Source organism: Macrotis lagotis, chromosome 3, assembly GCF_037893015.1.
Source record: "Macrotis lagotis isolate mMagLag1 chromosome 3, bilby.v1.9.chrom.fasta, whole genome shotgun sequence".
Lineage (NCBI taxonomy): Eukaryota > Metazoa > Chordata > Mammalia > Peramelemorphia > Peramelidae > Macrotis > Macrotis lagotis.
In genome coordinates this window covers 98792692-98809795 of record NC_133660.1, presented here as the reverse complement: position 1 = coordinate 98809795, position 17104 = coordinate 98792692, and the positions used below count along the sequence as shown (strand labels likewise).

Sequence of the window (17104 nt, the reverse complement as noted above, 5' to 3'; positions counted from 1 at the left end):
TGCACAGTGGATAGAGCACTGGCCCTGGAGTCAGTAGTACCTGTTCAAATCCAGCCTCAGACATTTAATAATTACCTAGCTGTGTGGCCTTGGGCAATCCACTTAACCCCATTGCCTTGCAAAAAATCCTCAAAAAATAAAGAACCTTATTATAAAAATATTTTCATCTCCTACATCCTTAATTTCTCCTTTGCCTCTCACCAGTTGATCTTGGCCCAGAGTGATTACCATTAATATTATTGCTAATGATAATGAAAATAATGATAATAAATGGCAGTTAGCATATATGTATATATACACACATATATATATATATATATATATATATATAATGTTTTAAGATTTGTTCAAGTAAATTTGTTAAAGTAAGTTTGTTAATGTACAAGGTACCTTACTACTATTGTTTTATTCTAAACTCACAGAAACCTTGGAACACCACCACAATTGCCTCCATAAAGGAAAAAAAAAGAAAGCTTCCATCTTTCCTTATCATTCTATTGAATTATCTTCAAGATTACTAAGACTTCTTTATTATTTTTCTCTAAATCCAATGATTTTCTTCCAGTCATGTTTAACCATTCTACTGCATCTGACACTATTGATCATCTCCTTCTTTATGTTCTCTTATCCCCATAACCTAACTAGCTCATAGCTCTCTGATTCATAGTTCTTACCACTTCTGTTTTCTAACACCCATGCCATTTTTCCCTTCTTCTCTCCCACTTACATGCTAAAAACCTGTTTAATATAAGCATTCTTTCCCTTCCCCTCCCTTCACCTCTCTTGTCCTCTATCCTCTTTCTATGCCTTCTCTTTATGTCTCATTTAATCTGACACCTAAATTAAATTATCACCTTTAAATAAATGAATGTCAAATTATTATCTCCACCCCTGACCTCTGTCATACTATAATTGAATAATTCCAACTTTCAAACTTCTTATTTGATTGTCTTCTCTTGGATGTTTGACACTTCCACACATCTACTATCAAAACCAATCTTAGTTCCTACTCTTCCATTTCACTCAGGCAGGTTTAAAATCTAGGAATAATCTTTAACAATACTATGCATACAGTAAATTGCCATATTCTAATTTAATTCTATCATTGCAATATCCTTCATACATTCTCACTCATTCCTTTCTATTCTCAAATCTACCATCTTTATTTAAGCTCTCATTATTTTTACACATGGATTAATTCAATGATCTATTCATCTGCGTCCCCCACCTTCCATCTTTTCCTCCCATGACTATATATCTAACTTATCGCAGTTAGGATTTTTTTTCCAAAACAAAGCTCTTGCAATGACTGTCTCCTACTCAAAATTTTTCTATGGATTCCAATTACCTATAAAATAATAGACAACTCCTTCCCCTAATTTTCAGGTTCTCTCACAATATGGTTTTAATCTTCCACTTCAGTTTTATCTTTTTATATACCTCTACAAATATTCCATGCTCTAATTAAATTGAACTTCTCATTATTCCTCTTATGTTCCCCATGCTTTTCTATTTATAAGATTTTGTTGATGCTAGTTTCTTCAGGCAAACTTTCCATATTTTTTAAATTTAATTTTTACTTATTTCTTATTGTATAATTGTCCTCCATCACATTCCTATACCATAATTTATTCATTCATTTCTCAATAGTGGAACTTCATATTTAATATTTTCATGGAATTCTCTTGACATCTATTTTCTCAAAATATTTAATAATTTTTATTTTCCAGTTTATCTTTAGTAAAAGCAAAAGTTACTTAATGTATTTAAAGTTACAGTAATATTTTTCTCTCTCTCCCCTTCTTATGTATTTGATCTAGAATTGTCAGCAGGAGTCTTAGACTTGAGACAAGTTCACTTTGACAGACTAACAATGGCATCCTTGTCAATGACAAACATCTTCAGCAGTTCTGCTGCCCTCACACTTCTCAGGATGTTGATGGCAGCCAAGCAACTTAGGGTGATACCAGGTTTACTCATCATGGCAGGAGTCACAGTCTTTCCTATTCCACCTTCATAATTATGGTCTTCCAGTCAGGATACTATCATGGGTAGCTTGGGAATTCTCAATGATGAGTTTCATGGAGTTTTTCCCTACAGAACTTTAAGTGAAACCACTACACAGACATTAAAGCTACATATCCTATCAGGAAAAAAAGAGTAAAGCAAGTTCTTGACTCTGGACTTCATGAAGGATCTTTAGTGAAGATCTGTCTCTTCAGGAGTAAAGGGGAAGAATAGCCTAGCTAGGTAAGAAGTGGGAAAACCAAAGGTAAATGAAGCCGAGAGCCCAGCTAATGTTACATAGCAACCCAGGTTCCAGCAGCTACATAGCAGCCCAGCCCCCAATTCAGCTAGATAGCATACCAGTAGGGAGGGTCCCAACCCCAGATAAAGTCTGAACCCTAGGAACACTGGGGCAACAGATAAAACTGGATATGGAACAAACCACTGCATAGGCAAAACCTGGACTGCATAGGCAAGACCTAGACAAGTGAAAAGCCAGGAACCAATTTGCAATTCCAACACAAAAGCTTGGGACTATACTCTCTATTCCCCAAGAATAGAGCTCAACCATCAAAATGAGCAAACAAAATAAACAAACAAACAAAAAAGCAAGTAGAGTACTAACTATATAGAAAGTTACTAGTTGGATAGAGTTGATAAAATGCTATATCAGAAGAACAAAGCAATGATAAAGTACCTAGAAAGGAAGTCTCAAAGGGGTTTATAAATTGGACTCAAATTCAAAACCTCATGGAAGAGCTTAAAAATATTTAAAAACCAAATAAGAGAGGAAGAAGAAAATGGAAAAAAGAAATGAGAGCCATACAGAATTATGAAAAATTGACTGAAGAAATCAACTCCTTTAAAAGTAAAAAAATGATCAACTGGAAAAAAATAACTCATCAAAAAAATACAATTAATACCATTATTCAAAATATATACACAGTGGTATAACATCCATATTCTTACAGAAGAAACAATGAATTTCAAGGAGACACAGCAAAACTGCAAAACTATAATAGTGGAGGATCTCAACCTCCTTCTCTTACTAGGAGAAAATTCTAACCACATAAAACAAACAAGAAGGCAATTAAGAAGGTCAAATGCAAAAGTTAACTGAAGAAAGTAAAAGCCTAAAAATTAGAGTTGAATAAATAGGAGCTAATGATTCTTTGAGACACGTAGATTCCATCAAACAAAATCAAAAGACTGAAAAAAATCAAAGAAAATGTAAAGTACCTTTTAAGAAAAACAAAAGACCTGGAGAGATAATTTATGAATTATTGGTCTACCTGAAAACCTAGATCAAAAAAGAACCTGGAAATTATCTTTTAGGAAGTTATCATGAAAAAATTAATATACTAGATCAAGAAGACAAAATAGTCCTTGAAAAAATACACAGAACAATGCCACAAAGAAACCCCAGGTTAAAACTCCAAGGACTATCATAGCCAGAATTCACAACTAAACGAAAAGATATAGCAAGCAGTCAAAATAAAGCAATGTAAATATGAGGGAAGCAAGATCAGAATCAAAAAAGACTTATCAGTTTCATTAAGGATCAGAAGACCTAGAATGTAATATGCTAGAGGGCAAAAGCTTTGAATTGCAATCAAGAATTAACTATCCTACAAAATTCAGCATATTCTGTCAGGGGAAAAGATGGATGTTTAGGGAAATAGTGGACTTCCAAAATTTTCTGATCAAATGACCAGAACTGAACAGAAAATTTGATCTTCAAATACAAGACTCGAGATGTTTAAAAGGTAAACAGAAAGGAGAGAAATTAAACTGAATACATCCCTAAAAAGGAAGATAATACGAGTGATTCTTGAGAATTGTATTGGTTGGATATAGCTGGATATATGATATAGTTGAAGGGATTGTACTTAGAGAATATGGGTATAAATGAGACATGAAATGATGTTGATTATGAGAATGCTATTTCCTATTAAGTCAGAAAGAGGGAGAGCACTTAGAGGGTCTATACATAATTAAATCATGAAGTGACCTTACTTTACTAGAGACTTTAGTTAAGGAAGATTGTAATGCAATAGGGACATAGGTGGGAGTGTATGTCGAAGGTTTAGACATTAATAGATCAGGAAGTGTTCTTACTTTATTCCAAACTTAGTTAACAAAGGTTATGTTGCTATAGTTGAAGTACTATAGGGCCAGATGAAGAGAGTGTGCCCAATATTTTAGTTAAGGAGGGATTCAGTGCAATGGTTGGCATGCTAAAGCTAAAGGGCCAAAGGGAGAGAGAGTGTACCTTATACTTTGGTTCAAGAGTGTTTGTAGGGCTATTGTCAGAAAACTGTAGCGATGAAGAAAAGAGTGTACTTAGAGGGACTGGACATGAAAAGATCATGATATGATTTTGCTTTGGCAGCAAATGGAGGGGAGGATGGGGGTTTGAGGGTGGCATCAAACAGTCCATGAAATGATATGATTTTGCACAGTGCTTTGATTCATGAGGATTGTGTGTCCATGGAGAAAACTTGAAAAGAGGGGACCATATAAACTGATTATAATTTGATGTAATTTATGATTCTTGAGATGTGTATTTCTGAAGGTATACTGCTATTTATCAGTAGAGCAAGCAATCAATGAATCAACCTTTGGAAAAGATACTTCTATCAGGTTACATAAAAACAGTTTATTTTGACAGAGGGGTTGTAGGTAAAAGACAATGTTAAAACAATAAAGATATGAAAAGAAGGACTATACTAGGAAAAGACTTGGCATTAGTGAATAAATAAAACCAGGTGAGGAGGCACAAAGACATATTATAGTAGAGGAAAAGAATTAAAGGTGTGAATACTTAGTAAATCAACATATTTTACCCAAAGAGAAATAACATACATGACCAATGGAGTATAAAAATCTGTTCTACACCATAGTGGGGAAGAGAAAGAAAGGGGAAGAAAGGGCTAATTAAAGTGGAGGTGAAGTTAAAAGTAACATTAAAGCTAAAATTTAAAAGAAGAGTTATAAGAGAAAGGGAGCAAAATATTGGTGAGGAACAATAAGAGGAAAGGAAAGAGAAAAGTATAAATAGAGGAAAGATAGCATGGAGAGAATGCAGAAATACTAGCCTCACCAGTAAATGTGAATGGGATGAACTCTCCCCAAAAAAATGAAAGTAGATAGCAGAATGGATTAAAAACCAGAATCCTACACTATGTTCTTTACACATTTGAAGCAGAAAAACAAACATAGGGTAAGGGAAAAAGGCTGGAGGAAAATATATTATGCTCCAACAGAAGTAAAAAAAAAAAAATCAGGAGAAGCAAGCTTCATTTCAGACAAAGCAAAAGTGAAAATTGATCTAATTAAAAGGAATATGGAAGGAAATTTCATCTTTCTTAAAAGACATAATAGGGAATGAAGTTTTATCATTATTCAAAATATATACACAGTGGTATAATATCCATAATCTTACAGGAGAAACTGAATGAATTCTAATGAGACACAGAGAGCAAAGCTATAATAGTGGGGGATCTCAATATACTTCTCTCAGTAGTAGAAAAATCTAACCACATAAAACAAACAAGAAGGCAATTAAGAAGGTCAATAAAATCTTTAAAAACTTACATAAGGGGACGGCTAGGTGGTGCAATAGAGAGAGCACTGGCCCTGGAGTCAGGAGGACCTGAGTTCAAATTTGGCCTCAGACACTTAATAATTACCTAGCTGTGTGACCTTGGGCAAGCCACTTTACCTTACAAAAAAACCTAAAAAAAAAAGATGATAGACCTCTGAAGGAAAGTGAATGGGGATAGAAAGGAAAATATCTTTTTGTCTGCAGTACACATAGCACCCATACCAAAATTGACCATGTATTAGGGCATAAAAGATAGTTGTCCTTCATTCTTAAAAAGACCATAATATCAGGAAAGTGATGTCATGACAAGCACATGAATTGGATTTGAGTGAAAGGTTGCTGTGTTAGATCACTAGCCCCACTTTTTCCTCCAGAGTCATCCGGGTCTAGTGGCCAGATATGAATCAGGATGACTGGAGATGGCCCTGGATGCAAGGCAATAATGGTTAAGAGACTTCCCCAAGGGCACACAGCTAATGGGTGTCAAGTGTCTGAGGCTACATTTGAACTCCCATGCTTCACACCAAGTCCAGTGCTGTATCTACTGCATCACCTAGCAGACTACTAGGGTATAAAAACTTTTCAATCAAATGTAAAAAGGCAGAAATAATAAATGTATGCTCCTCAGATGATTTGCAACAAAAATTATATGTAATGAAGGGCCATGCAAAGATACATAAAAAATAATTAGTAAACTAAATAACCTAATTTGAAAAAATAATGATCAAACAACAAATCATAGAAAAAAATCAAAATTTCATCAAAGAAAATGACAATAGTGAGACATCATACCAAAATTTATGGGATACAGTCAAAACTGTTTTAGGGGAAATTTTTTTTGCCTCTAAATGCTTATATAAAACAATAGCAAAAGAGGAGATCAATGAACTGGAGATGTAACTAAAAATTCTACACAAATAACTCATTTAAAAAATCTCCAATTATAACAAATTACAAATTCTGAAAACCAAAGAAGAAATTAATAAATTTGAAAACAAAAAAAATCATCAATGTAATAAAACTGAGTTGATTTTATGAAAATACCAATAAACTGATAAAAACTTTGCTTGATCTGATTAAAAAAAAGAAAACCAAATTACCAATATCAAAAATGGAAGAGTAAACTCACTACTAAAGAGGAGGAAATTAAAGAAATAACTCAGAACTATTTTACCCTTCTATAAACCAATAAATTTGGCAACAAGAGAGAAATGGATGAATATTTTTTTTAGGTTTTTGCAAGGCAAATAGGGTTAAGTGGCTTGCCCAAGGCCACACAGCTAGGTAATTATTAAGTGTCTGAGACTGGATTTGAATCCAGGTACTACTGACTCCAAGGCCACCCCCAGAAATGGATGAATATTAACAAAAATATAAAATACCCAGATTAACAGAAAAGAAAGTAACCCCATTTCAGAAAAAAATTTCAAGAAACCTTCAATAAATTCCCCAAGAAAAACTTTCTAGGCCAAGATGGATTTACAAATGAATTCTATCAAACATTTAAGACGCAATTAATTCCAGTTCTACATAAACTACTTAAAACTAGAAGAAACTATTCTGTCAAATTCCTTTTATGAAATCAATACGGTACTGATGCCTAAACCAGTAAGAGACAAAACAGGCAAACAAAATTATAGACCAGTCTCTCTAATGAACATTGATGCAAAAGTCTTAAATTAAATTTTAGCAAAGAGATTACAAGTTATTACGAGTATAAACACCGTGATCAAGTCAGATTTATACCAAGTAGTCAGGGATGGTTCAATATCAGGAAAACATGCAACATAATTGAACAAATCAATAACAAAACTAGCAGAAATCATATAATTATCTCAATGGATGTAGAAAAAGCCTTTGACAAATCACAACACTCATTCCTACTTAAAAAACACTAGAGAGTATAGGAAAAAAAGTTTTCCTGAAATAATAAGTAGTATCTGTCTAAAAATCATCAACAAATATTATATGTAATGCAATAAAATAAGACTATTTCCAATAAGATCAGGGTGAAACAAGTATGCCCATTATCATCACTATTATTCAATATAATATTAGCAATGCTAACTTTAACAATAAGAGAAGGAAAATAAATTGAAGGAATTAGAATTGGTAATGAGGAAGTGAAACGTTCACTTTTTTTACAGATGCTATGATGGCATACTTAGAACCCTAGATAATCAAGTAAAAAACTACTTGCAACAATGAAAAACTTCAGCAAAGTAGTAGTATATGCAAAAACCCCACAGAAGGCATCATCATTTCTATATGTCACCAAAAGAAAGCCCAAGGGCAGGAAATAGAAAGAGTAATTCAATTTAAAGTAACTCTAGACAATATAAAGTACTTGGTGATCTACCTCCTAAGACAAATCCAGAAACTGTATGAACACAATTACAAAATAATTTTCACACCAATAAAGTCAGATCTAAACTGAAAAACATAAATTGCTCATAGTTAGCTAGAGTTAATATAATTAAATGACAATTCCACCCTAATTAAATTACTTATTCAGTGCCATTCCAATAAAAGTATGAAATAAATATTTTACAGAGCTTGAAGAAATAATGACAAAATTCATCTGAAGCAACAGAAGATCAAGAATATCAAGAGAATTGATGAAAATAATTGTAAAGGATGGTGGCCTATCTGTACCAGGTCTAGAACTAGACTATAAAGTGGCAGTCATCAAAAGTTCCTAGCATTGCCTAAGAAATAGAGTAATGGACCAGTGGATTAGAATAGGTGCAAAAGAAATAGTAGTGAATGACAAACACAAAGACATTAGCTTTTGAGATAAGAACTCTCTATCTGACAAAAACTACTGGGAAAATGGAGAATTGTATGACAAAAACTAGGCATAGACCCATGTCTTACACTCTTTACCAAAAACAGGTCAAAATGGGTACAGAATTACAATATAAAGGGTGATACCATAGACCAATTAAGAAATCAAGAAATACTCTATCTGTTGGGGGGGGGTTAGGTTTGTTTTTTTTTTACAAGGCAAATGGGGTTAAGTGGCTTGCCCAAGGCCACACAGCTAGGTAATTATTAAGTGTTTGAGGTCAGATTTGAACCCAGGTACTCCTGACTCCAGGGCCAGTGCTTTATCCACTGCGCCACCTAGCTGCCCCTACTCTCTCTGTTAGAACTATGAAAAGAGGAGAAATTTATCAACGAACAAGAAATAGAGTACATATAAATTGTAAAATGGATGATTTTGACTATATTAAGTTAATATATTTTAATTATATATGCAGTCAAGATTAGAAGATAAACAGAAAGTTAGAAAACAATTTTCACAAATAGTGGTACTGATAAATTGATCTAATTAAAAGGAATATGGAAGGAAATTACATCTTTTTAAAGGACATAATAAGGAATGAAGTTTTATCATTAGTCAAAATATATACACAGTGGTATAGCATCCATATTCTTACAGGAGAAACTGGATGAATTCCAAGGAGACACAGAAAGCAAAACTATAATAGTGGGGCATCTCAACCTACTTCTCTCAGTAGTAGAAAATTCTAACCACATATAACAAACAAGAAGGCAGTTAAGAAGGTCAATAAAATCTTTGAAAACATAGATAAGAGAAGATAAACAGATCAAATTTATAAGGTTTTTAAGTCATTCCCCAACTGATAAATGGTCAAAGGATATGAACAGATAGTTTTCAAGTGAAGAAATTAAAACTACATATAGACTATGAAAAACATGCTCCAAGTCATTACTAATTAGAAAAATATGGGGCAGCTAGATGGCACAATGGATAGAGCACTGGCCCTGGAGTCAGGAGTACCTGAGTTTAAATCCAGCCTCAGACACTAAATAATTACCTAGCTATGTGACCTTGGACAAGTCACTTAACTCCACTGCCTTGCAAAAAAAACCACTAAAAAAATAAATGCAAGTTAAACATCTATGATGTACCACCTCACACCTATCAGACTGGCTAAGGTGGTAAAAAGGAAAATTGACTATGTTGGAGAGGCTAAATTGTTGATTGAGTTGTGAACTCATCCAATCATTCTACAATGCATTCTGCAACTATGCCCAAAAAAGCAATAAAACTGATTATACCTTTTGATCCAGTGATACCAAAACTAGGGCTATATCTAAAAGAAATCACAAAAAATGGGGAAAGTCCCACATTTTCAAAAATATCTATAGCAAATCATTTTTTGACCCGGTAAAGAATTGGAATTTGAGGGGATGTCCATCAACTGGGGAATGGCTGAACAAATTATGATATATGAATGCTGTGGAATACTATTGTTCTATAAGAAGCCATAAATGCTTGGACTTTAGAGAAGCACAGAAAGAATTACATGAACTGATGCTGAGTGAAGAGAGAAGAACCAAGAGAACATTGTACGCATTGTTAATAACATTGTGAGTTGATCATCTATGATGGATGCAGCCCCTCTCATCAATTCAGAGATCTAGGACAACCCTGGGAGATCTGTTATGGACAATGCCATTCACATACAGAAGAAAAACAAAGCAAAAAAAAACAAAACACAAGGCCCCACAGAATCAGAATGGATACTATGTTCACATTTTTACAACCTCTATTATGTTACTCCTTCTTATCTCATGATTTTCATTCTCTTTCCTTAACCATAATACCTCAGATACAAAATGACTAATATTTAAATATACTAAACATTAAAATACATCTACAACTTTTACCTGACTGTTCACCACAGAGGAGAGAAGGAGAATGGGAAGGGAAGGGTGTAGAAAAATGTGTAACTTATAAATATACAAATGGATGAATGCTGAAAAGCTTCCATAACATGTAATTGGAAAAATAAAATAAAATATCAATTTAAAAAAATATATCCAGGGGCATACTGGTAAAAGGACCTAGCAGCCCAATGTTGATCTTTTCTTTCTTCAGCTGCTCTGCAGGTGCCAGCTTCATGGAGGGGGGGTTCACACCAGTTTAAGTCTGTCAGTTGATCATCCTTACTCTTCAGGACCAACTTGGCCTGGCCAGTCTGGAAATATTCATTGTTGTTGTTGTAGTAAATGATTGTATTCTCTGGGTATATTAAACAGATGTCTTTCATGTTGGCAGTTAACTCTATAGCTTTTTCAATGGTCACAGCATCACTCTGGTAAAAAACTGTACCATTGGGAATGCTCTGGAACCTAGAAAGATCTTCATGGGTCATCTGAGAAGGACCATCTTCATTGAAGTACACCCCACTGTGCAAGCCACACAGGTTGATGTTGCTCTTAGAAATGGCTGCCATCCAGATCTGGTCGAAGGTGCTGGAAAAGAAGGTGGCATGCTACAGAGAGGCACAGGTACTAAGAGTCACCCCACAGTGATGCTCATCATGTTCTGTTCTGCAACGAAATACTCAATGAAGTGATGAGGATACTCTTCTTGAAGATATCAGGAAAGGTAGAATTCTTGGTAATTCCATCCAGGGCAATCACACAATCACAGGCATTTCCCAATTCAGCCAGGGCCATGCCAAAGACTTTGTGGATGACTTGCTTATCTCTGAGCTTGTAATTTGGGAGAAGATAGCAGATGGATATTGGTAATGTTAACTTTAGGGAGGGTAGCTAGAATCTTTTTCTTGCTTTGGATTTGAACATAGATTTCCTTGATGGCCTGTTCTGCCGTGTTTTGGGAAAATGACTTCCTATGCCAAGATTCCTTATCTTCCACTCCTGAGATTCCTCTGTCCTTAAATGTCTTTTGCAATAACAGCCAGTGGCTTATGTTTGTCCTGGTCTAAGGTTTGTTCTTCCACATCATGGCCATCTGCAATGATTACATTCCTCCCAAAGGATTCACATAGGTTCTGGTACCCTTCAACTTGGTATTGCAGTAGGGAAAGGTTACACTGGCTCAGCCAGTTAATGTCAAAGATGGCAAAGATGGTTATTCAAATTGTACAGTCCTGAGAAGGCCATGACCTCCCACATGAAGCCTTCAAACACTTCCCCATCACCCAGTAAACAATAGACATTATGGCTGACTTTGTTGAAATATTTGCCAGTGTAGGCCATTCCACAAATTGTTCCAAGCCCTTGACCAAGGGAACCTGTAGCCACATCTATGAAGGCTTGTTTAAGGTGACTTTCTAGATTGAAACTCATCTTCCTCAAGTTCAACAGCTGAACCTCTGGCAGAAAACCAGCCTCAGTCCCAGCTGTTATAAAAGATGTAAGCCACATGACCCTTGGAGAGCACAAAGAAGTCATTGTTGGAATCCCTAGGGTCCTGGCATTTGTACTACATGGGTGTGGAAAAAGAGAACTGCCATGACTTTGGCAGCACTACAGCATGATGTGGGGTTAGTGGAACCGGTTGTGGCTTGAATGGAGCTGATGAGTAGCCAGTAGCCAGCACCTGAAGTTTCTGTTGGTCCAACCTATGGTAATCCTTCAAGGTGAAGTGAGTTTATGGCAAAAGTAGCAGAAACATGAGCAGAGAAGAGGAGCTCAAAGAAGAAGGAGAAAAAGGATTCTCCTGATATCTTGAGCGATTGTCTGAAGACAATGAGTCAAAGATAGAAGACCAAACTGAGTGGCAAAGAGATTGATAAGCAAGCTAAGAAATTGACTCTTTCTGATAACAAATTCAAAATGCAGATTCATTTTTTATATCATTTCAGGACCACATGGAGTGCATGCTTAGTCAGAAGTAATTTGTGGTAACAGGATAGAAAAATATTTCACTAGAAAGGAAGGGATAAAGAAAGAGAAATCAGGCAAGGGAGAAAAAGGATTTGGAATGCAAGTAATATAATTATTATTGGGATAAGAAAATATTTCCTGTTCAAGGACAAGATTCAAGACCAAGACATCAAAGACCTTTACATTAGTGAAAGAAGTCCTCTTCAACAAAATTGCAGGTTCTCTTCTCTAAGGACAACAGATAGATATTCACAAAAATGCACAGGACTATGAACTTCACAGTGTTCTTACATAGTTTACTAATATTTTTTATCTCTCCTTTATTTCCACTATTAAGACCACAAAATTTTGTGGACTTTCTACTCCTAAAGTTCACAAGATGTTGTAAAATATTTGTGGTTCCTCTATTTTTCCCACAGTTCCATTACAAATAGTTTTCCCAAAACAGCTGAACCTATTCACAGGTCCATCAACAGTGCATTAAGGTGGTTATTTCCTCATAGCATACCCCCCGCCACCCAATATTTCTTATTTTACATTTTTGTCATATTTACCACTCTGATGGTTGGGAAGTGAAATTTTTAAATTCATTTAATTTACATTTCTCAAATTAGTAGTGCTATAGAACAGTTTTTCAAAAATGTGACTGAGATTTTTCCCTTAAGATTGTTTCAATAATCAATTGCAGAATGATTTTTTTCCTTATAATTTGAACCAGTGCCTCAGATATCTTAGAAACTTATTACAAAGATTTTTTTTCTCAGCTGTTTCCCTTTTAATCTTAGCTTTGAGTTATTTATGCAAAAACAATTTAAATTTATATATAGTACCAAACTGTTTTAAAATTAATATTTGGTAAGATAGCTTGGGATCTGATCCTGCTAGGCTCCCTTTGTTCCCACTTCTTTCCATTGTTTCTCTTGAGAGGATTCATCTTTTTGCCTCCATATGAATTTCATTATTATTTTTTCTAATTCTATAAGGTAATCCTTGATAGTTATAGCATTAAAAATAAATTAATTTACTTTCATTATCATAATTGTCATGCTTATAATATCAGTTCATTGTATTTATGGGTAATTAATATTTTTCCAATTATGTAGTGCTGCTATTTCTATAAACAGCTATTTGTAATCATGTTTATATATAACTCTTATGTTTTTATGGGAGACATCCCAGTATTTGATACATATTATAGTAATTTTAAATGAAATTTCTTTTACATTTTTTCTTAGTAAGTTTTATTGGTATTACATAGAAATGTTGGTATCTTTTGTAGATATGTTTTCTATACTGCAAGTTTGTTAAAGTTATTGTTTCTGTTCATTTTTATTTGATTCTTTAGTATTCTTTAAATATATCAAGAGATCAACAGTAAAATATGAAAACTTTATTTCTTCTTATGCTCTGGTTGGTACTCAATTTTGTTTTCTTGTCTTATAGTAAGTTCTTTTAGTATCATGTCAAGTGACAATGGAAATCTATGTTTCATCTTTGATTTTACCAAAAAGGGTAGTTTATCTCCAGTAAAACTGATAGCTCTTGCTTTTGAATATCTATTATTTATCATTTTAAGGAAATGTCCTTTTATTCCTAAAGTTTGCATATTTTTTCAACAAAAATAGATATTATATTTTGCCAAAAGACTTTTGCTGCTTTTACTGATACAATCATATAATCTTTAAAGATTTTTTGCTATCAACCATAGTTAAGTTTATAGTTTTCTTGATAGTGATATTTAAAGAAACTAATTCAGACTATTCATTGGAAGGTCAAATACTGATTTTGCAACTTAAATACATGAGAAGACAGGACTCACTGGAAAAGACCCTTACATTGAGAAAGATCCCTAACAAAAGGAAAAGAGGATAGCAAAAGATGAGATAAATAAAAAGTATATGCAACAAACTTGAACTTGAAAAGACTTTAGAAGATGATAAAGGATAGAAGGAACTGGCATGCTAAGATCTATGGAATCATGAACAGTTAGACAAGAATGAATGAAAACAGTATTAAACCACCATGTATTCCCAGTGTAAATTAATCTGATTGTAGTCTTTATATAATCTTTGTGATAAGTTGCTTTAGAATTTTAGAATTTTGCCTAAAATTTTTAATTCTATGTTCAGTAGAGTTATTATTTCAGATTATCCTTTTCTTTTTTTTAGTTCTCCCTAGTTCATGTATCAAGACCTGTGAAATAGAAAGAATTTTTAAGGATCCTTTCTTTTTCTTTTTTTGTAAACATGCTATATGTTTTATAAATATATATGTGTGTGTGTGTGTGTGTGTGTGTGTGTGTGTGTGTATATATATATATATGTATATATATATACATATATATACATATATATATATATATATATGTATATATATATATACATATATATACATATATATATATATATATGTATTTGTAAATCCATCTGGTCCTGGAGTTTTTTCTTTGGAAATTCATTTATAGTATATGCAATTTCTTTCTCTAAAATTAGGTTGTTTTAATTTTCTATTTCTTGTTCAGTTCATTTGGCTATTTCATATTTTTATAAATGTTTATCCCTGTCATTTAATTTCTTAAAATTAAATAAGAATCTTGTATTGCGTATTAAAGAATTCAGGACATACATCAAGTAAATCATGTTCACTTCTGATTTCTACATTTTAGAAAGGACATTGATGAATTGGAGTTGAACAAGAGGGCTACTAAGAGAGTGAAGGGACAAGTAATCATGCCAAAGGAAAATTGATGGAAGCACTCATTATGGCTAGTCATTTCAAAAATAAATTATGCTGTCTTAAGAAGATTTAAGAAGATGATGTTAGATGATTTCATGTATTTAAGGCCTATCATATGAAAGAGGGTTAGGCTTATTTTTCCTGGTTGTAGTGGAAAGAAATTCCTAACAATTTTCTGACATACCATCTTGTTGTTAATGAGTCCTCTGTCACTAAAAGAGTTCAGCTATAAACTACACAGATTCTTGTCAGGTATCTCGCAAAAGTAGATGCATCCATGCCTAGAAAATGTCAGACTAGATTTGAGGGCCCTTCTCCCTTTAAGATTCTATGATTTTATGTTTACTGATTTTTTTCTTAACCAATTAATTCACTTTACCAACATTATATCAGAACTATTGAAGTGGCTTTCCAGTTTTTAATAGCTAGAGCTCCCTCAGCAAATATACTTTTGTCTCTGCATTTATTCATTCAAAATTGAAAGTTGGTAAAAAAAATTGGAAAAAAAGACAAAATATTAGATATTTGTTTTCCAACTTATGAATAAAAAAGAAGAAAGAAAGAATAAACATCACAGCCAAAAGCATTTAGTTTATTACTCACTTATTTCTGTCATCCATAACTACAATTGATAAATATTAAAATACATGTTCTATTTGTTTTAAAAAAAAGGACATGATTTTCTAATTAGAGGAAAATATACAGAAAACATAAATTTATTTCCCTCTCTCTCACTTTGGGATTATTGGGATTATCTAGCAGTTAAGATTATTGGGAAGAATATTCCCAATATCAAGATGAATATTACCCTATTAAAATGAACATAGACTAGCTCCCAGTGAATTTTGGTAACAAATCTCTCAATCAGCAAAACTACAAAAATAGAGGCTTCTCAGGTCTGGAATTTCTCATCACAGTATGAATATAACCCCTCCCTCATAGATGCTGTCAAAGAGATTATGCCAGTGGGGCTAATGGTGAGTAGGCACGAACCAGATTTGTCCAAGTTTCTGGACCTTTTGATCTTAGAATGGAATTTCCTTCTACCAAGAGCCTATGTAATTGAGATACAGAGAAATCACTAGGTGGCACAATCTTCCTTATTTCACTAGGGTCCCTGAGGAGAGTAGGATCAAATTTAAAGTGTTCCCCTACAATTATTTCTCTAACCCTCTCCCCCTAGCAATTTCATTGCTGAAACTTGTGGAATGGATGAGTTGCTTCAAAGATCTTGCAAATGGTGGTCTCTTATCTGTGGCATTAGAACATAAACTATGCCTTGTTATGTTGACTCTGCTTTCCCAGTCTTTCAAAGCTCACAAAGTCATAAATGTATCTAAAAGTCACAAATTAAAAAGGCCAAGAGCCAAAATTCACTAATTGCATATGTTTAGAAGCCGGCTTCCTGCATCCCCTTATGCATATAGGAAGAGAACCAAACAGGTCAGCTGGTATTCCTTCAACTCTATGTTCACTTCCAGTGCACAACCAATCTAAGAGGCCCTTTACCATATTCTAATTTTATTTAAATAGTTTTCTTACTTTCAATTTTATTAATTTCTCCTTTGATTTTCATAATTCTTAATTTGGTATTTAATTGAGGATGTTTAATTTGCTCTTTTTCTAGCTTTTTTAGTAGCATGCCCAATTCTTTGATCTCCTTTTCTCAATTTTATTCATGTATGCATTTATAGATCTCAAATTTCCCTTAATAACTAGTTTGACTACATCTCACAAACTTTGATATGATGTGTCAACATTTTCATTGTCTTGGATAAAACTGTTGATCACTTCTATGATTAATTGATACATTCATTCTTTAAAATTAGATTATTTTTGGTATATCTTTCCAAGACCTTTTATTGTCATGATCTAAAAATTATGCATTAAAATTTCTTGTTTCCATTTACCTTTTTACACTTCTCTTGGGTTATTTTTTGAAGATCAAATTTTCTTTATACTTTTATTCTTTTTAGCAGGTAAGTTTGAAAGTCCTCTATTTCGTTAAAAATTCATCTTTTTCCCTGAAGGAATATGCTGAATATTGTAGAGAAGTTGATTATTGGTTGTATTCCAAACTCC

At 33.5% G+C, this 17104-nt stretch overlaps 1 pseudogene; it reads right to left on the bottom strand.

Annotated features, from left to right (window-relative positions):
• Positions 1-1854: 1854 nt before the first annotated feature.
• Positions 1855-17104, bottom strand: part of LOC141519172 (transketolase-like) — a 55719-nt pseudogene continuing 40469 nt past the window's right edge.